This window comes from Siphateles boraxobius, unplaced genomic scaffold, assembly GCF_051911475.1.
Source record: "Siphateles boraxobius isolate OS27281-9 unplaced genomic scaffold, OSU_SipBor_1 9, whole genome shotgun sequence".
Classification (NCBI taxonomy): Eukaryota; Metazoa; Chordata; class Actinopteri; order Cypriniformes; family Leuciscidae; genus Siphateles; species Siphateles boraxobius.
The window spans coordinates 9,708,576-9,728,232 of NW_027509219.1; positions in this window are offsets into that span (position 1 = coordinate 9,708,576).

A 19,657-nucleotide genomic window follows, 5' to 3' on the forward strand; every position below is an offset into this window, starting at 1 on the left:
GTTTCTAAACTCCTCCGTTTTGTCCCGTCTACACTAAAACGCCCTCCGGAGATTCAAAACGAAAAACGGAGCTGCAGCGTTTCTAAACTTCTCCGTTTTGGGTCTTCGTTTTTCCCGTTTTAGTGTGGACGGGAGGTGCAAACGTAGCAAAAGGTCTCCGTTTTTAAACGAAAACGCAGTAGTGTGGACGGGGCCATAGTGTAAATGGAAAAATTGACTTTGGGCTGTTGAATTATTGAAAAATAAAGCATACAAGCTTGAGCTAGAAGCTAATGCAGTTATTAATGCACGTATTAGAGAGAGAGAGAGAGAGAGAGAGAGAGAGAGAGAGAGAGAGAGAGAAAGAGAGAGAATGAGAGAGAGAGAGAGAGAGAGAGAGAGAGAGAGAGAGAGAGAGAGAGATCAAGTGTGTATGAAATACCTGCATCTGTGTGTGGCGAGTAGGACGAGGCCAGTGTTGTGAGTGATAATGAACGTCACCTGTGAGACGCACTGTTCTCGCATCTCTCACATCACTCGGCCTCGTCCTACTCGCCACACTGTGTGTCTCTCAACAGTGTTCGGCAGCAGCGTCTCTACTAATAGCGAAATTGTAAGTTTGTCTGCTACAAGAATAGAGCCATTATTACCTTATTAGTGAGAAATGTCATGTAGCTTTTAAGTTGCTAAACTATTTTATTGATAAAATCGTTAAGAGCAGCACTGACAACACTTTTTTGTGCAAGTGTATGTCCCTGGTGTATGTGTGTTCGTTTTAGTGTGAGAGAGAGCTGGGGAAAGACAGTATGTGCTTTCTTTATATAATAAAAGTATAATAAAAATAAAAAGCATAGAAATAATTTGACGTTTTTATCCTATTGTTTCCTATATTTATTTCCTTGGTCAGTGTCATTGTAGATTTGTGTTCTTTTGCTGTTTTATGCTGTAAGGATCTTTGAAATAACTGAAATAATTTTGCGAAGTTATATGGAACTATAATGCGGTCAAGACCTGCCTGGAACTACTTTAGCCATGCGTTTCCCTGAAAACAATTGCACACCTTAGGATGTTCGTCAACCAATCAGCAGTGTTGGGCAGTAGCGTCGCTACAATTATTGACTAGTTGGCAATCAGATTCAAGCATTCAACAGCCCCGTAGTATAAATATATAATAATATATATATATTTATACATATATATTTAGAATAATATATATAATAATTTCAATAATTAAATTCAATTAAATAATATGAAATAAAAAAAATGTTACATTTTATTATGATAGATTCTATAATACTTATATATTTTATATATATTTTATGATATTTTGAATGATAAAATTTTATTATGAAGCAAACTCTGAATCAACATTTTATTCATAGAAATTTTCTATATAACCTAATAATTTTGTTAAGAACCTATATTCATTACTTCAATGAGTTCATTGTCTCTGCCTCAAATTTATACATTGTTTAAATTAATACATTGTTTGCTAACTGTGTGATTTGTATATGTAAATTTATTTCTGAAATCCATTACTTGGACACAGTCACGTCTGATCACAGATCACTCTAAATTGTAATGTAGACTCCGTAAAGCTGCTTTGAACTATATGTTTTGTGAAAAGCGCTATACAAATAAATGTGAATTGAATTATATAATAAATTGAATTAATAAATGGTTACACTTTATTTGAAGGTGATGTAGTTACATTGTACTTACTTAAATACGTACTGAGTACTATTAATTAACTATATGTACTCAGTGGTTAAAGTGGGATTTGGCAGGGGGGGGGAACCCTCAAATTTTGTGTAGGTGCAACAGGGAAAATTGACTCACCGTGAGACAACATCTTGAGTGTCGTGGTATAGCAATACTTTTTGAGACAAGAGTGTCACTGTGGCAAGTATCACAATAATTATTTACTTATTTGAATGGTTTTATTTTGGTCCATCTACACTGATATGACGACGATATTATGTTAAAATTGCTGAAAACCACAATATGGAACACAACCTTGTTTTATATTGTAAATTCAAACATAAAAATGTGAAGTCCAAAACTACAAATTTAACACACCAAAATGGCTGAAGACAACTATAACAGAAATAAGTCACAACCACAATTATGGAAATTTGACATTGTCTTTCGTAGCCATTTAGCCTACTGTATCCGTACGAAGCTGTAAATCGTAGCAAGATAGCTAGCTAATGCTTGTCAGTAGACAGTTTTCGGTAGGTACTCAAGATGACGGCAGTCAACTGGAAAAAGAGCGGATGACGTAAGAGGTCACGTGACTGATATTCATGTATAGAGTTATGATTAGAGTTATGGTTTGTTTTAGGGTTAGTTAATTGTAATTATGCATAATTTACTGTTATTACTATAGTATTTACATGTAGTAATGTGTAACTACAGCACTTCACCTTAAAATAGTGATTATTCATCTTTTTATTTTTTTATTTTGCAGACTACTGCTGACTTTGCAAACAAAATATGGAAATCAAACCAACTTTATGGAGCACAGCAGCCTGCAATGCATTACTTTTTTTCATCACCCAAAACCAACATTTTCAAAGTTTTTCATGACTTTCTATTAGTGAAATAATCTGAAATTTGGAAGAAAAAGACCTGAGGTTTGAATTAAAAGAAAAATAATTCTTGGCTTAATATGAAAAGTTCTACAACCAAGGCAAGGCCACACACAACTGTACCAGTCACTTTAATTATTTGGATAACCTGTCTGAGATATTTGCAAAAATCAAGCACATGCCAAATCCAGTGTGGACTGATAAGATTTTTTCTTGGCTTTCCTCTTGCAATAAATAATATTTATTTTATTGTACTTTCAAATATAATAGGTTGTGTCTCCTAACTGCAGGCAAGTCCAGTGTCATTAAACTTGTGCTGACAATAATAATGAGAATTTTTGCTATGCTTTTTTTTTTTCTGTCTTGCTCTGACCATCCACTAATAATTTCCAGATTGTTTGACATGCATAATTGGAAGTGATATCATGACGATTCGTTTTGGCCATGGGTTCCTCTGGGTCATCTGCATCTGCGTTCACCACTTAACTATGTCCGTTTTGAGTCAAAAACACTCAGCTGGCCATTTTAGGACGTCGTCCCTGTGAATCGTTCTATTATGGATGAGGTTCTCAAACATCTGAATTGACAGCTTATGGCCCTGCAGACCAGAGGGAAGCATCAGTGCGCTTCTCCTGAGAGTTTTGTAGAGCTGGAAGACAAAAGCCTGATACTGATGCTTTCCATCTGGCTAAGACTGAAGCGGGACTTCTAAAATTCAGGCAAAGTTTTCGGGTCTTTTATTTTTAGGTAATGTTACACTTACATTTGATGTTTACAAGGTTTCTGGTCTGAAGGCAAATGAAACAGCATTTTTCTTTCACTATCAGCAATCACCCAAAACGATAAATGTTTTTGTGTATATTAACATACAATTTATAAAAATCAAGATATAATGTACAGTAGCTCTTATGAAGCGTTTTATGCTTTACAATCGCTCAAAAAAGATAAGCTATCAACCTTATTTTGAAATGCAGAAGTAAGTTATTTTCTACGGAGCCACTAAAGTGATATAGTGATAAAAAAAAAATTGAGATGGGAGGAGAAATCATATGTCAATGTATTTGCGTTCTCTCACAAATGTTTTATTTTCCCCCGAGAAACTTTGCATTCGCTCGCAAAAGTTTGTATTTCCTTAGAAACTTTGCCTTCGCGAACAGAACTTATGAGTTATTTGCACGCATGCAAAGTTTCTCGGGAAAATGCTAAATTTTTGCAAGAGGATGCAAAGTTTCTCGAGGGAATAACACATTTTTGCGAGGGAACGCAAAGTTTTTTCTCCCATCTAATATTTTTTCCACCACCATGTCCCTTTAGAGGCTCCGTAATTTTCTGTGAATGTGTGAGACTTTTTTTTTTGTAGATTTGATTATGTTAATACTACCTGTTTTTCTAATACAAAGTTCTGGCATGAAACTCTAGTGCAGGCTAATAGGTCCTTTTACTCACCTGTTCATAGTCACATCGTTACCTATAGGGGGCATCTGATTGGTTCCTGCCATATCAGTAGTCAATGAGTTCGCTGCCCAGTCTTCAAATACTTGGGTAGCATTTGCCTTAGCAGTGTAGTGCACTTTCAGAAACCCTCCACCTTTCTCAGCTCCACCTGTATAGATCTGCTACGGGTAATTCATGTTGGACAGCAGCAGCATGTTTTATTTGCTCACAGCAGTGTGTCATGTATTTATATTGGCAGCAAGTCCCGTACTTGCTTTTCCGCAGCAGCAATAAAAGCAGCAGCAGCGTAGCATATCTATTCCGCCAAGAACAAACTGTCACGGTGGGTAGTGGGAATAAATCCGTGGACTCAGGTGCAGAGTGAATAAGTATTTTAATAAAGACTAAACATAAAATAAACAAATCAACAAAAGAAAACCATGATCATACTAACTAAATCCAGAAACAAACAAGGCAGGGCAAGACAGGCACGGAACTAAACGCAACAACATATGTAACAAATACAACGAACGAGCACAGGACAGCAAACACAGGAAGACTAAATAGGGAGGCAAACAAAGGAGGGTAACGAGACAGACAGGGGGAGCAATTAAACCAATAATCAGATAACAAGGGGGAGGGATTAAACAATGACAAGAGCACATGGCTCAAAATAACAAAACACCCATGTGCATAACAAGACAGGACAGACATGTGACATAACCCCCTCCCTACGGAGCGGCTACCAGACGCTCCATCCGACCCGGGTGGTACAGGAGGGACAGGCCAGGGGGGAAACAGGAGAGACAGACCAGGGCAAAACACACAACACAAGAGTTCAGGAGGGAGGTGGAATGGTGGAGGATCAGGGGGAGGGATGGGGGGCCAGGTCCATGAAAGGGAACAGAAACAGGGGGTGATGGTTTAGCCGGGGGCCAGGGCGAAGCAGACAGTCCATCGGGCGGCCAGGGCGAAGCAGACAGTCCATCGGGCGGCCAGGGCGAAGCAGACAGTCCATCGGGCGGCCAGGGCGAAGCAGACAGTCCATCGGGCGGCCAGGGCGAAGCAGACAGTCCATCGGGCGGCCAGGGCGAAGCAGACAGTCCATCGGGCGGCCAGGGCGAAGCAGACAGTCCATCGGGCGGCCAGGGCGGAGTCGACCCCTCGGGCGGCCAGGGCGGTGACGACCCCTCGGGCGGCCAGGGCGGTGAAGACCCCTCGGGCGGCCAGGGCTCAGGAACAGACACCGGCTCAGGAACAGACACCGGCTCAGGAACAGACACCGGCTCAGGAACAGACACCGGCTCAGGAACAGACACCGGCTCCAGCTCTGGAACAGTAGACACCGGCTCTGGAACAGACGGCTCCGGCTCTGGAACAGCCACTGGCTCCGGCTCTGGAACAGACACTGGCACTGGCTCAGGAACAGACACTGGCTCAGGAACAGACACCGGCACTGGCTCAGGAACAGACACCGGCTCAGGAACAGACACCGGCTCAGGAACAGACACCAAAACTGAAACAGCCACAAGAACAGACATAAACAGAAACAAACACTGGTTCAGGAACAGATGCTGACTCCGGCTCAGGTACAGCAGACACCGGCTCCGGCTCTGGAACAGCAGACACTGGCTCCGGCTCTGGAACAGGCACTGGCTCTGGCTCTGGTTCTGGAACAGCAGACACTGGTTCCGGCTCTGGAACAGCAGACACTGGCTCCGGCTCTGGAACAGCAGACACTGGCTCCGGCTCTGGAACAGCAGACACGGGCTCTGGCTCAGGAACAGCAGACACGGGCATGTCCAGGATCCGAGCCAGACGCTCCAGATAGTCCAGATCCAAGAAGGCAGACGGCACTGGCTCTGCCTCCGGCTCTGGAACGGGTACTGGCTCTGCCTCCGGCTCTGGAACCGGCAAAGGCTCTGCCTCCGGCTCTGGAACCGGCACTGGCTCTGCCTCCGGCTCTGGAACAGGCACTGGCTCTGGCTCTGGCTCTGGAACAGCAGACACTGGCTCCGGCTCTGGAACAGCAGATACGGGCTCCGTCTCAGGAACAGCAGACACGGGCTCTGGCTCAGGAACATCAGACACGGGCTCTGGCTCAGGAACAGCAGACACGGGCATTTCCAGGATCCGAGCCAGACGCTCCAGATAGTCCAGGTCCAGGAAGGCAGACGGAACGTGAACAGTCTCTGCCTGGACAGACGGAACGTGAACAGTCTCTGACTGGGCAGACGTGACGTGAACACTCTCTGACTGGGCAGACGTGATGTGAACACTCTCTGACTGGGCAGACGTGACCTGAACAGTATCTGACTGGGCAGACGGGACGTGTGTCCTCCTTCTCCGGAACACCGGACTCGGGACCACCAGACTCGGGACCACCGGACTCGGGACCACCGGAACAGGGACCACTGATGAAGTTCGTCTATCACCTCCTCCCCTACGGCCTCCGCGGGTTCCCGAGAACCTGGCCAACCGAGTTCCCTCAAATCGCTGAGAGTCAGCAGGGGTCTTAACATGACTGCCAGTCACAGTCCTGGTCTCACCTCCTCCCAACTAATCACCGGCTGTCCTGATCTCCTCATTACTCTGCGCGCACGTAGCAAAGTATTTGCAGAGGGAGATCCCATTCTCCCTCTCCGCAGGACAAAGTTCACTCCGCTGAATCCACATGTGGCTCGTTCGTTCTGTCCAGTCAGAGACTGTTCACGTTCCGTCTGCCTTCCTGGACCTGGACTATCTGGAGCGTCTGGCTCGGATCCTGGAAATGCCCGTGTCTGCTGTTCCTGAGCCAGGGCCCGTGTCTGATGTTCCTGAGCCAGAGCCCGTGTCTGCTGTTCCAGAACCAGAGCCAGAGCCAGTGTCTGTTCCTGAGCCGGTGTCTGTTCCTGAGCCGGTGTCTGTTCCTGAGCCAGTGCCGGTGTCTGTTCCTGAGCCAGTGTCTGTTCCTGAGCCAGTGCCAGTGTCTGTTCCAGAGCCGGAGCCAGTGGCTGTTCCAGAGCCGGAGCCGTCTTGGGATCTCCCTCTTCAAATACTTTGCTAGGTGCGCGCAGAGGAATGAGGAGATCAGGACAGCCGGTGATCAGTTGGGAGGAGGTGAGACCAGGACTGTGACTGGCAGTCATGTTAAGACCCCTGCTGATTCTCAGCGATTTGAGGGGCCGCCCGAGGCTCGTTCGTTCTGTCACGGTGGGTAGTGGGAATAAATCCGTGGACTCAGGTGCAGAGTGAATAAGTATTTTAATAAAGACTAAACATAAAATAAACAAATCAACAAAAGAAAACCATGATCATACTAACTAAATCCAGAAACAAACAAGGCAGGGCAAGACAGGCACGGAACTAAACGTAACAACATATGTAACAAATACAACGAACGAGCACAGGACAGCAAACACAGGAAGACTAAATAGGGAGGCAAACAAAGGAGGGTAACGAGACAGACAGGTGGAGCAATTAAACCAATAATCAGATAACAAGGGGGAGGGATTAAACAATGACAAGAGCACATGGCTCAAAATAACAAAACACCCATGTGTATAACAAGACAGGACAGACATGTGACACAAACACACACCATTGTCATACCCATCACCAATCACTCCAAGAGTTTTCATGACAGAACTATTATTATTAATAGTCACCTTTCTACTTTTTTTCACAACTGAAGTTAATTTATGTAATAATTATGAAAATAAGGCAGAATTCAGTTCATGCTGTTGGAATTCTTCCGAATTTTAACCCATTTTTCTGCAGCTGAATGTGGAAAAATTATTAGCTACTAGCATTTTTCTGCAGTTCGTTTGAATGAAATTGATAAATACTCCCTTGCAGTAGGAAAACACTGGCACTGGAAATGCATTAGCAGTGGAAACTTTTCAAGAGTGATATATTTGAGTAATGAGGTGGAGAGAGAGAGAGAGAGAGAGAGAGAGAGAGAGAGAGAGAGAGAGAGAGAGAGAGAGAGAGAGAGAGAGAGAGAGAAGAAACAAGTGAAAAGGAAAGGGAAAGCAAAGAAACATCAAAAACTAATTTTCATTCTTCATTATTATTATTATTATTATTATTATTATTATTATTATTATTATTATTATTATTATTATTATTATTATTATTATTATTATTATTATTATCATTATTATCATTGTTGTGCAGCAATGATCTGGCTGTTCATCTGTGTTAGTATATTCTCTCTTTCGTATTGTTAGTCACTTCACTCATGTTTGAGTTTGGCAGCTAATAAAGTGCCCAGATGCATCAATGGACTTTCTTCACAATGTTGACAAGATCATAGCATAATGGGACATTTGGTTTTGTTGACCTTTCATTCTTTCAAGATGACCTTTCATTCTCATCTGAGACAATTTTCTCAATCGCTCCACAAATTGTCAAGATTAGTACTTGGGTGAGGAAAGCTGGATCAGTGTCAAAGTACCAATAAATTCTGCCCAGACTAATTTGTTTATGCGCCAACCAGGCACCGTTTACCAGGGTCCAAGAGCAACTCAGACAGTGGAAGATTAATTTATTACTGTTTAGACAGTTGTGAATGTTTCTCTCATTTAAAATAATAAATAGCCAAAATGAGAAGGAAAAAATTATACTTAATGTAATTATCATCATACTTTGGAATGGGATCCATCTATTAGAACTTTAGTAGCAATAAAATTATCCGTTTGATGCACATTATCTTTATAGAAAATTTGTTTAGTTTGTTGTGAAACATTATGTAACCCTAATCAGTCATTAAAACTAATTGCTGTTATTTGTTCAATTTCATTATTTCCATACATGACTGGTTGCAGGCTTTTATGATACAGTTGCTTTAAGTGCCAGCTGCTGCAAAGAGAGCATGACAATTAGAAATTTTCCTCTTCAATTTCAACCACACAGCTCAGCATTAAGCATGTTGACACTTAGAGCGGTCTAAGGTGGAAAACATAATGCTATGACCTTTTCTGGTCAGGGAAATCAGCTAACAGTTAAGCTAATATAAAATATGGCTAAAGGGGGCCCTTATTTTCCTTTATAGCCTTATATATTTTCCTTATATATATAGGCTATAAAGGAAAATAAGTCCCCCTTTTGCCTTTCATATATATATATATATATATATATATATATATATATGTAAATACATATATATAATTTTGCTGGAATCTTGGTTACTAATCTAATCCTAAACAAAAGTTATCAATATAGTGTATTATACTGTTATATTATATTTGTTAAAATACATTTGTCATTTGGGTCCCACTTTATATTAAGTGGCTTTAACTACTATGTACTTACATCGAAAAATAAGTACAATGTACTTATTGTCTTCATGTTGTATTGTAAAACACTTTTGCTGCTATTGAGGTTTGATACAGGTAAGGTTAGGGTCAGGTGTGGTGGTATGGATAGGTTTAAGGGTGGGTTAAGGTGTAAGGGAAGGGTCAACAGTTTAATTACAAATGTAATTACATACATTAATTACAGCTGTAATTACATGCAGGTGTTTTTAAGATATAAGTACAATGTAAAAACATGTATATACACAATAAGTCCATTGTATCAAATTATTAATTTCAATGTTAGTACATAGTAGTTATACCCACTTAATGTAAAGTGGGATCGTTATTTTTGTTATTTGGCAAGGTGCAACTTTAAATCATATTATGTTCCTTATTGGGTTCTGCTTTGAATGCTTGTCTGTATCATAGAAATGTGTGAAACAAATACTTAACAGATATATTTTTTTTAAAAATAATTAATGTATAAAATGCTAGGTGCCCTATCACATAACAGTTTTCAAAAACTTTGAATCACTTGCTTTGGCTTGGTTTCCATCTCTCATGGACATAATTGACTTAAAAAGGCAGTTTCTGTTTTTTGTATTTATTTTGATTTTCACTCATCTTCCACTCGGTCTGGGCAAATCATTCGCTTTTATTTGGCAGTCATACATAAATATCTGCTTCCCTGCCCCTGGCTCACTCAACACTTGGAACACGAAAAGCAGAGCAATTATTTCTATCCGGAACATGTTCAAAATGGTCGCCAACACTTCACCTATCATGTAGCATCCAGCGGGTGTGATAACAAACAGCTGTATGCCCAATCTTTGCATCACAGAAGTAGCATATGTTGTCAGTCAGGATACCAAACATTATATTACTAGAACTCTGTTAATAGAAAACAACAATCATTTTACCTAAAAAAACAACTTTGTTCTGGCCCTATTTGTTCTGGTTTAATTTGCAGACAAATATAAGTAATCCATTCATAAATGAATTCCCCCATAAAGTGTAAACACTATGGCAATATCAAAACATTGCTCTGTTTGTTTGGACCAATGAAGTGGGTTTGGGCGGGGCAACTTGTTTGGCTGACCAATGGCATACAGGGAGTGGTCAAGGAAACCTGATTGAAAACAGCCATTATTTTGGCGCATGAATTACCCACTTCACTTTTAACAAATTGTATTAAAAACATAAAGATTTAGTTAATCATTAAATCATTTCAAATACCTCCTTACCTTACATAAACATTTACATTATATTTATGCATTCGGCAGATAATTACATTATATCACTTTCATGCATTCACTGAGAATCAGACGCATGATGTTAGCATTGCTAGTGCCATGCTTTACTGTTTGAGTTACAGGAGCAAAATAAATTAAAGTGAATTAATGCTTTAAAGGTTGTAAATCATGGCCAAGGGCAGTTATGTATGAAACCACTATTGAGTCAGCACTGGTCTATCTCTGAAGTCCACTGGGATTCTCTGGTTATGTAAGACTTATCATTTGGTTCTTATTAGTTCATGTCCTGCCTCCCACATTTTTTTGCTACTTGCTTTTAACTGTTTTCAGTCTTGATTCATTTCAGTGACCTCCAGCAGAACTAGTCAGAGTGGGTTAATATCTGATGTGGTGTCACATTATAAGAACTCTGCCTATTTTAAGATCTTACAAAAATAGATCTTACTTTCAAATTTTGAAAATGCTTTTATTATTGCAAGATGTTAGGCTGTATCTGATATTAGCCTGAAAGTGTCTATAGTTCCGTTTCAAGGGAACTCAACGCTGCGTCATGGTGTTGACACAATGGAAATGCATCCAGGCATGACCGATGACTGAAGCACATGTAACACATGCCAATCTCTATTGACTGACGGCACAGGATTATAAGCACCTGTGCGTATAAAAGGGTGCCTGCATTAGACGTCATCACCTTTTTTTTCTACAGGAGCCGCTTTGTTTGTATGTACATGTAAGACGAGAATCTGGTGGTGCATTCGATTCTTGTGGGAGTTGGATACACTCATTGTGATGCGTTCTTGGTAAGAGTTTTTGATCTTGATTGATTCTCTCTCTCTCTCGGGATAGAATATAGCGTTTGCATGGAGTATGTTGTCTCTCAATGGAGTTGGATGCACTAATAGCAATGCATTTGCAGTAAAAGCTATGTTCTTGAATCACACGTGAACCATGTAGTTAGATGATTTCTGCGCTCGGATATGTGCTTGTTTCTATGTTTGATTGCTAAATGAAGCCCACTGAAACCTAACATAACTATGAAACCGGCCTGGCTGAGAGTATGTTAATGTGGCGTGTAGGGATGCACCAATCAGGATTGAATCCGATTGCCTTTTTTTTTTTTTTTTTTTAGCAGGAAAGAACTAGTATGATTTTTACATCAAGAATGGTAATTATTTAGAAATAAAGGGCATTTTTCCTACCCTAATTGTAGCCCTCTAGTTTGAAAATGTTCTTTGAAGGGGCGTGTCTGCTGTAAGACTTCAGTGTAAAAGTCCACTTCTGTGATTGGCTAACATCTTTGCATATGAAATAGCTAAGTATCACATGTTTAACCCTCTTGAAAACTTTTAGCACATTTTTACTATTACAGCTCTCAAAGTTAAATAATTGTGAAAAGTTTGATTATAGCATTATATTTAGATCTATAGCATTACATTTAGATCGTGGCATGAAAGGTTGCAGTGATGAGCATTGTAGCTGATGTTGAGCGAATTAATTAGCAGGTCGTGCTAATCTGTGTATTTTTTATATTTTATATTCAATATTAAATAGAGAATATTAATATTAATCAAAGAACAAAAGAAAGAGGGAAAATCCCTCACTGCTCTTGACTGAGTAACTTTTGTAGGTTTAATTGTAAGAATTAATCTGTATTACAAGGAAGGCTATCAAGTGTTATTTAGCATTTGATTACTTTTTTCAATTTCTGTAGTATTTCTTACCTTAATACTGTTGTTAGACCTACTTAAAAACGTGTATTTTTTGTGAATTCAATCGGAAGTTTGAAATCAAGCTTCCTTGTGCTGCGCGTAATGTATTGTAGCAAAATTACCACATTGTAAAAACACAACTACATTGAGTGAGCAAACATTTAGGTGAGATAACTGTAATGGTAACTGATCAATGTTTATATCAAGTCAAGTCAAGTCATCCTCATTTATATAGCGCTTTTAACAATGTAGATTGTTTCAAAGCAGCTTTACAGAGATAAACATATGATTTAAGGTAACAGAGATTGGTTTGGTTTTATAGTGGTTCTTGAATAATGTTTTTTTCCATCTAAAATTAGTTTTGATTGATTCACTTCCGTCTAAATGATCATATGTTATTAAATTAGAGGCCGCTAAGACGACACCGTTCTCTCTAAAAAGTCTTTAAACGTGAACCTGTGATAGACGCTGATGGCGTTCACATGCGCATTAAGAATTGATTCTATAGTTTTATGCGTTTGAATATATGTGCACAGGTTTGTAATTCCTTACAAACCATGCCTAAACAAACTACATTTCTTGTCTATAAATTTTGATGCAGAATTTTATTTTATTTTATCACTTCGGGTAGGTACGCAAACCGAAAAATTCCACAATGCTTTATCTGTGGAGTGGTATAGGGATCCTCCATAGGGAGAGGCTAGTTGGCACTTCAGCACTGCATTGTCATCGGGTCCAGGCAAAGGTCCTTCGTCAGATCTTGAAACGGCCTGGATCCGGCAGGCTGCGGGAAAACCTTGGGATAAACAAAGACACTAAAATTAGCGTAGATGCCGTTCTTCTTATGATGTAACAAGTACATCAGGATTTAAGGGAAGTGTTCCCAGTTCCGGCTGACTTAATCTATGCAGCCTAATATTGAATTATAGAAGTCGATAATGTATTATGTGAATGCTAGGTCAAAGAGATGTGTTTTTAGTCTAGCTTTGAACTGACAGACTGTGTCTGCTTCCCAGACAATGTTAGGAAGATTGTTCCAAAGTTTTGGTGCTAAATAGGAAAAGGATCTACTGCCCGCAGTCGATTTTGATATTCTAGGTATTATCAACTGGCCGGAACTTTTGAGATCGCAATAGACGTGAAGGACTATAATGCGTTAAGAGCTCCCTCAAGTACTGCGGAGCTAAACCATTTAGTGCTTTGTAAGTAATCAGCAATATTTAAAAATTTATACGATGTTTATGCATTGGTTTATAGCCAATGCAGTGTTGACAGAACCGGGCTAATATGGTCATATTTCCTGGTTCTGGTAAGAACTCGAGCTGCTGCATTTTGAACTAGCTGTAGTTTGTTTATTAAGCGTGCAGGGCAACCACCCAGTAGAGCATTACAATAATCTAGCCTTGATGTCATGAACGCATTAACTAGTTGTTCCGCATTTGTCAATGAGAGCATATGACGTAATTTAGATATATTTTTAAGATGGAAAAATGCGGTTATACAGACACTAGACATGTGACTTTCAAATGAAAGATTGGTATCAAAGAGCACACCCAGGTTCCTAACTGACGACGAAGACTTAACAGAGCAGCAATCAAGTGTTAGACAGTATTCTAGGTTCCCTTTCAGTCGAGAACGTCAGACGTAGTCGACGGTCGACTGAATTGGGATCTCGCTAGAGAGCCTGTCTTCTTCGAGTACTATTGAACGAGCCAATGTAATTGGCGTGCGTGATTCGCATCACACACTCCGCCCCCGCGGCGCGGGTATAAATACGGAAGTGGATGCACGCACTAGTTGCCTTTCGCTTCGGAGCCGATCGTTTGATGTCTCTGAGAGTGCTGTTGTCTACAACGAGCGAGTGTGTCGGTGTTCTTCAGGAAGACTCTCCCAGTGCTGGTGTTCTACAGCGCGAGTGCAGCGGTGATCGCGAGCTTTGAGCTCTCAACTGCTGTTTTAACAGCAACAAATTTCTAAATGTTTGTGTGTGTTGATGGCTGGTTAGAGGGCGGAAGAGTGAGTGCTTCACTGTTTCAGTTCTCTGTTCAGTGTTGCCGCGGTCATTCCCCTGTGTGCTCCGGCACTGGTGACGGTCCTATTTTCTGAAAGAGCAACACGGGTGCGTTTGCGTCTTTTTCAAGATGTCATTCCGCCCGTGCGTTTCTGGGTGCGGTCGTTCCCTGTCTCTCTCTGATGGTCACAACTGTTGTGTCACGTGTTTGGCTTACAGCACGCTGAGACAGCTTTTGTGGACAGCTCATGTTTTCACTGTGGGAACATGACTGTCGCAGTGTTGAGGGCGAGACTCGCCTTCGTTCGCGGAGAGCGAGTCCCCATTACCATGCCCCACCCTCGGGTGCTGTGTGGGATGGGTGACCGGAGGATAGTGTTGGATGTCCCGCCCGGTAACCATTCCCTGTGGGCTCCTCACTCCTCCCTTCCACTGCAACCACTGGAGCCTCCTGTGTTGTCTGCTGGTCCATCTGTAATGGGTGGGCCAGCGGTTTCACTCGGGGCTCCCCTGGAGGACAGGACGCCGATTGTAGCATCGGAGGGTGAGCTGACTTCTAGAGATGATGACTCGGCTGCATTGTCTCCCTCCGGGAGTTCAATGTTGCCCGAGCCGGATCCAGAATTATCAGCTATGCTGAAACGGGCCGCCGAGGCTGCCGGGCTCGAGTGGAACCTCCACCGTGTCCCGTTCAGTCTCGGTTGGAATCTGGAGTTTGGTATCTTGGGGCGGGCCGCGCTGGTTCTCAGCTCGCCGCCCCAGTGCCTTTCTTTCCCGAAATGCATGGAGAGCTTATCAGGTGGTGAACAGCATCTTTCTCTGCCAGAAACTGCCTGAATAGCTTTTCCCCCTCATTACCCTTGATGGAGGAACGGTGAAGGGTTGCGAGGTGTCCCTCCATTGGAGCGGTCTGTCGACACAGGTGCACCTGTGTCCGGCGGCCGCTGCCTTTTGGGGGGATCCTCGTCTCCCCCCTAAGGCCTGTGAGTTTCGTCTGTTCCGACGGGCAGAGCTTACAAAGCCTGTGGGCAAGCCCCTTCCTCTTGCGTGCCATGGCGTTGCTGCAGGCTAGGGCACCCATGGCATGCACGAGGGTAATCCAGACCGTGCGCTCATAGGTGAGCACCGCACTGCATCCGACCTCACCCTCCGGGGTACGGGTGTCGTAGCGTGCGTGATCGGTCTGGCGATGTCCACCTTGGTGGTCCAGTAGCGCCTTCGTTGGCTCAGCCTGGTTGGTATGGCGGATGCGGACAAGGTTCGGTTCCTGGTCTCCCCAATTTCCCAGGTTGGGCTGGTCGGCGACGCGGTGGAGAACTGCATCAAACAGTTCTCTGCAGCTCAAGCGCAGACGGAGGTCATCCGGCACATCCTGCCCCGGTGGCCAGCTGCTGCCTCCACCCGCCGCCGGTGGCAGCTCCTCCGCCTGCTCGTCGCCGTGGGCGTTCTCCGGCCGCCGCTCCTGCTGGCCCTCCGCAGCAGCCTCCACCCAGGCCTCAGCATGGAGCCGGCCGCAGTAGAGACGCCCAGCCCGCTCCAGGCGCTGCCAAGCTAGGTGGCAAGCGACAGCGAAAGCATTCCGGAGCGGGCCGCCCAGGAATGGATGAGATGCTCTTGGAGTGGCACGATCACTCCCTCCCCCCGGGTGAGGGCCGGGTGGAGCCTTTGTTTGTGTGTGTGTCTGTTCCGCCGCTGGCTCCCTAAAAAAAAAAAAAAAAAAAGCGGAGCAAGCGGTACCCACACTTCAAAGAGAGAGCAATTTCATCTGTTCCTGGGTCCCAAGAGGGCCAGTCTGGCGGGTGTGACCCTGTATAGCCTTACACCCCTCAGCTCCCCCTTGGTCGCCAGCAGGCAGCTTGGTGCGTTCGAGGACCCGGTCATCCGCCTTCTCACGCGCCCCCTGCCGCTTGTGGAGACAGGTAAGTGTTGCACAGCACACTAACACCACTCTCTCTACTTTGCTGCCCCACCTCAGGCTCGGCTACCCCGCTCAAGTCAGTGATAGTCATCACATTAGGTGTTGAGCAGACGTGCTCCTGAAAATTCAGTGATATTCATCACACCGAGTGTTGAGCAGTGCTCCTGACTTGTGCGTGCTTATCTTATCCTGCTGGCGAAGGATTTGATATAGCCGCTCCTCCAGCCGGTACGAAGGCCAGTTGTAAACTCGTTCTTCGTGCTACTAGGGGGTGGGTCGTGACCATCTTGGCCCAAGATTGGTCTGCAGCTTTGACCTGAAAGACATGTGCTTCAGATCTCTACCTCCCGCACCGCAGGCCATCCTGTGTGTTGCGTCTAAGGGTGGAGTATCAGTACAGTGTCCTTCCCCTCGAGTGCTCCAGAGCCCGTTGGGTCGTCAGGTCAACTGGAAGAGAGTAGTCTCGCCCACGGGCTGAGTATCTCTTTCTTAGTTTTGGAGAGGTACTCGGTCCAACATGTCTCTCCAATGAGAATGTGTTCAGCTGGTGTTGAAGTGAGAAAGGGTCCCACTGAAAGAACTTTCAGAGGCTCCTGGGGTATATGGTAGTCGCAGCCTTTGGCTTCCTCCATATGTGACCGCTTCAGCGCTAGCTTCACGATCGAGTCCCGAGGTGACCGTGGCAGAGCAGCTCACCCTGTGTGACTATAGTTCATCCCGGTCTGCTGCCAAACCCTCTTCAACAGAGGGGCCATGTACAAAGGGCGTGTTTTAACGGGGGCCTGGGCGACCCCCGACTACACGGGCATTCGTGCCTCGAGTTGTTAGACATTGCGACCGTTGCGCAAGCTTCCCCTGCATGTCACAAACTCACCCGTCACCTCCTACTTGGAGTCAGACGCTTCTGAGGGCGCCTTGTTCCACTCCTCCCGCTTACTCAATCGTGCCGCCATCGAGCCTCACGACAGTTATAGCCAGGGCAAGTGGAGGCTCCATCCCCTGGGTCCGGCTGGGTCATGACCATTCCGGGGCCGCTCAGTTGCCCCCCCGGTTTTATTTTTCCGCCAGTGTTTGGGTAAACCGAGCGGACTACCCTTGGACAAACACTGGGTCTCAGCTGCCCCAGGGGCCCGCAGAAATGCGTTTAACCCCAGTGAGCCTTCTAAAAGTGACTGCGACTCATGGTCGCCTTGCGCCTGCTCAAGTCAGTGAAATCATCACTCTTCATGTTGAGCAGAATTGCTCCTGAAACTCAGTGAAGTTCATCGCACTCAGGTGTTGAGCAGCAATGCTCCTGTAGCTCTGTGAGTTCATCACAGGTAGCTCAGTAAATTCGTCACACGCAGTGCTGAGCAGAAATGCTCCTGGTGCTCAGTGAAGTTCTTCGCACTCAAGTGTTGAGCAGAAATGCTCCTGCAGCTCAGTGAGTTTATCACACTCAGGTGTTGAGCAGTAATGCTCCTGAAGCTCAGTGAACTTGTCACACTCAAGTGCTGAGCAGAAATGCTCCTGTCGTTCAGTGAATTTCTTCGCACTCAAGTGTTGAGCAGAAATGCTCCTGAAGCTCGGTGAGTTTATCACACTCAGGTGTTGAGCAGGAATGCTCCTGAAGCTCAGTGAACTTGTCACACCCAAGTGCTGAGCAGAAAATGCTCCTGAAGCCCAGTGATCTTCACATGTTGTGTTGAGCAATGCTCCTGTCTTTTGCGCCCGTCGCTTGCACCTACGTGCCAAGTCAGGAGAGGAACAGGTCTTCATAGTTGCCCCTTATTGGCCCAACTAGACCTGGTTCCCTTCAACAGCCTTCCTGACTTCCCCTGAAAACTCTTTCGGGGACGGGGCACGATGGCACACGCGTTCTTCCCCCGGAGATTCCGGGCGGTCTTACATCTGAACGCGGAGGTTCAGGTGGCTATCACAAGAACATGTGATAGTTACCATCACTTCTGCGAGCACCCCCTAGAATTGGGTAGCGTGCTTACGCCTTTAGAAGTGGAACCTAGTCGTTGAGTGCGTCTTCTCTCCAGAGGAGATCCTGAAAGCTTTCGATCACTTCAGTGCTCTCTTTCCTGCAAAATGGGTTGCAGTAGGCTGTTTTCCTTCACCCTCAAAATGATGTTGCCTCGGTGTTTAAACGACACTCATCGTGTTGCAGAAGTATGCAGAAGCACGTTCTGATCGTCAGGTTCCTGAGGAGCAAGGTCTTGTAAATCCTTGTGTCCCTCTTTATCCTCTTGGGCCTTGTCCCTGGTGCGACTGCACTGCAGAGACCGCCCCTGAGCCACTGCAGGCAGTGAGTTAAAAATTCTGTTATATCAGTTCTCCTGCTCGCGTGGTCTCTACTAGAGGGTAGGGACTTGCTCGCTTTCGGTCAACGTATTGTGCCTGGAGTCTGGGCCGGCTAACTCTCACAAGCTGAGACCCCGGCTCGGATTGTGTCCAAGGTTCCTACCTCTCCCGTAATAGGAGCAGGTGGTGAGCCTGCAAGCGCTGCCCTGGAGGAGGCAGATCCAGCCCTGGCTTCTCTGTCCGTTCGCTTGGACGTGTACAGAATGCAAGTCATAGACCTCAGACCAGCTCTTCAAATATCTGTTGGAATTCAGCAGAGAGGGAAGGCTGTCTCCATGCAAAGTTGCACTTAGTGCTTGCCTTCATTTCGGCAAAGGTCCGAGATGCAACATGTCCACTTAGGTGTTGAGCTCCTCTATGATGAGTGTAAAGTGCTCCGCCTGGGCGTTGACGATATGCTTTGCTAAAACAGATTCTAGAGTTGGGGGCTGGACGACACCTAGTTGAACCGCTGCCTCACGTGGGCTCCCTTCTCATGAAGCCAGTTTCACCGTGAGCCCGGTTCAAGTGTCGGCTTGCTGCGCCATTCCCCTCCTATGGACTGGATACGTGCGCCTTTCTACTCCAGTTGAGTTCCCTTAAAATTGAACCCTGTTGAGTTCCTCCACACCCCTCCGACGTCGGACGTGCGGAACGTCTGGTGTTAGGCCTACCACTCGTAAGCAGTGTGGAACCTGTGTTAGGCTGGGTCCATATGTTGCGGTCCCTTCGGTGACCCCATATGTGTATTCTTCCACGATACGGCTCCCTGCGGTGAGCCCGTGTCTTCCCTCGGCAGAGTCTCTCTGCCGTCACTGTCCGGTGTGTCTCCCCCCGTCTTAGGCTGGAGCCACCCCAGTGACATTCCATATGTTAGACTGCCCGGTTTCCGCCCAGTTCATATGTGTATTCTCCACATTACCTCCCTCTGGGTTGGATATGGCTTCCGCAGCGCCCCTTCCTTCCAACGTACGGGGAACGCTTTCCCAGTGGTCCTGTAGGAACAGCAGTGACTTCCCTGGCCTAAGCCCTGTCCTTCCCCGCCTTAAGTTTGCGGGGGCATCAGGAGGCTTTGGTTTAGGCACTGGAAGGTGGCAGCGTTAGTGGCGTGTTCAATGGGTGATCCCAATTCAGTCGACCGTCGACTACGTCTGA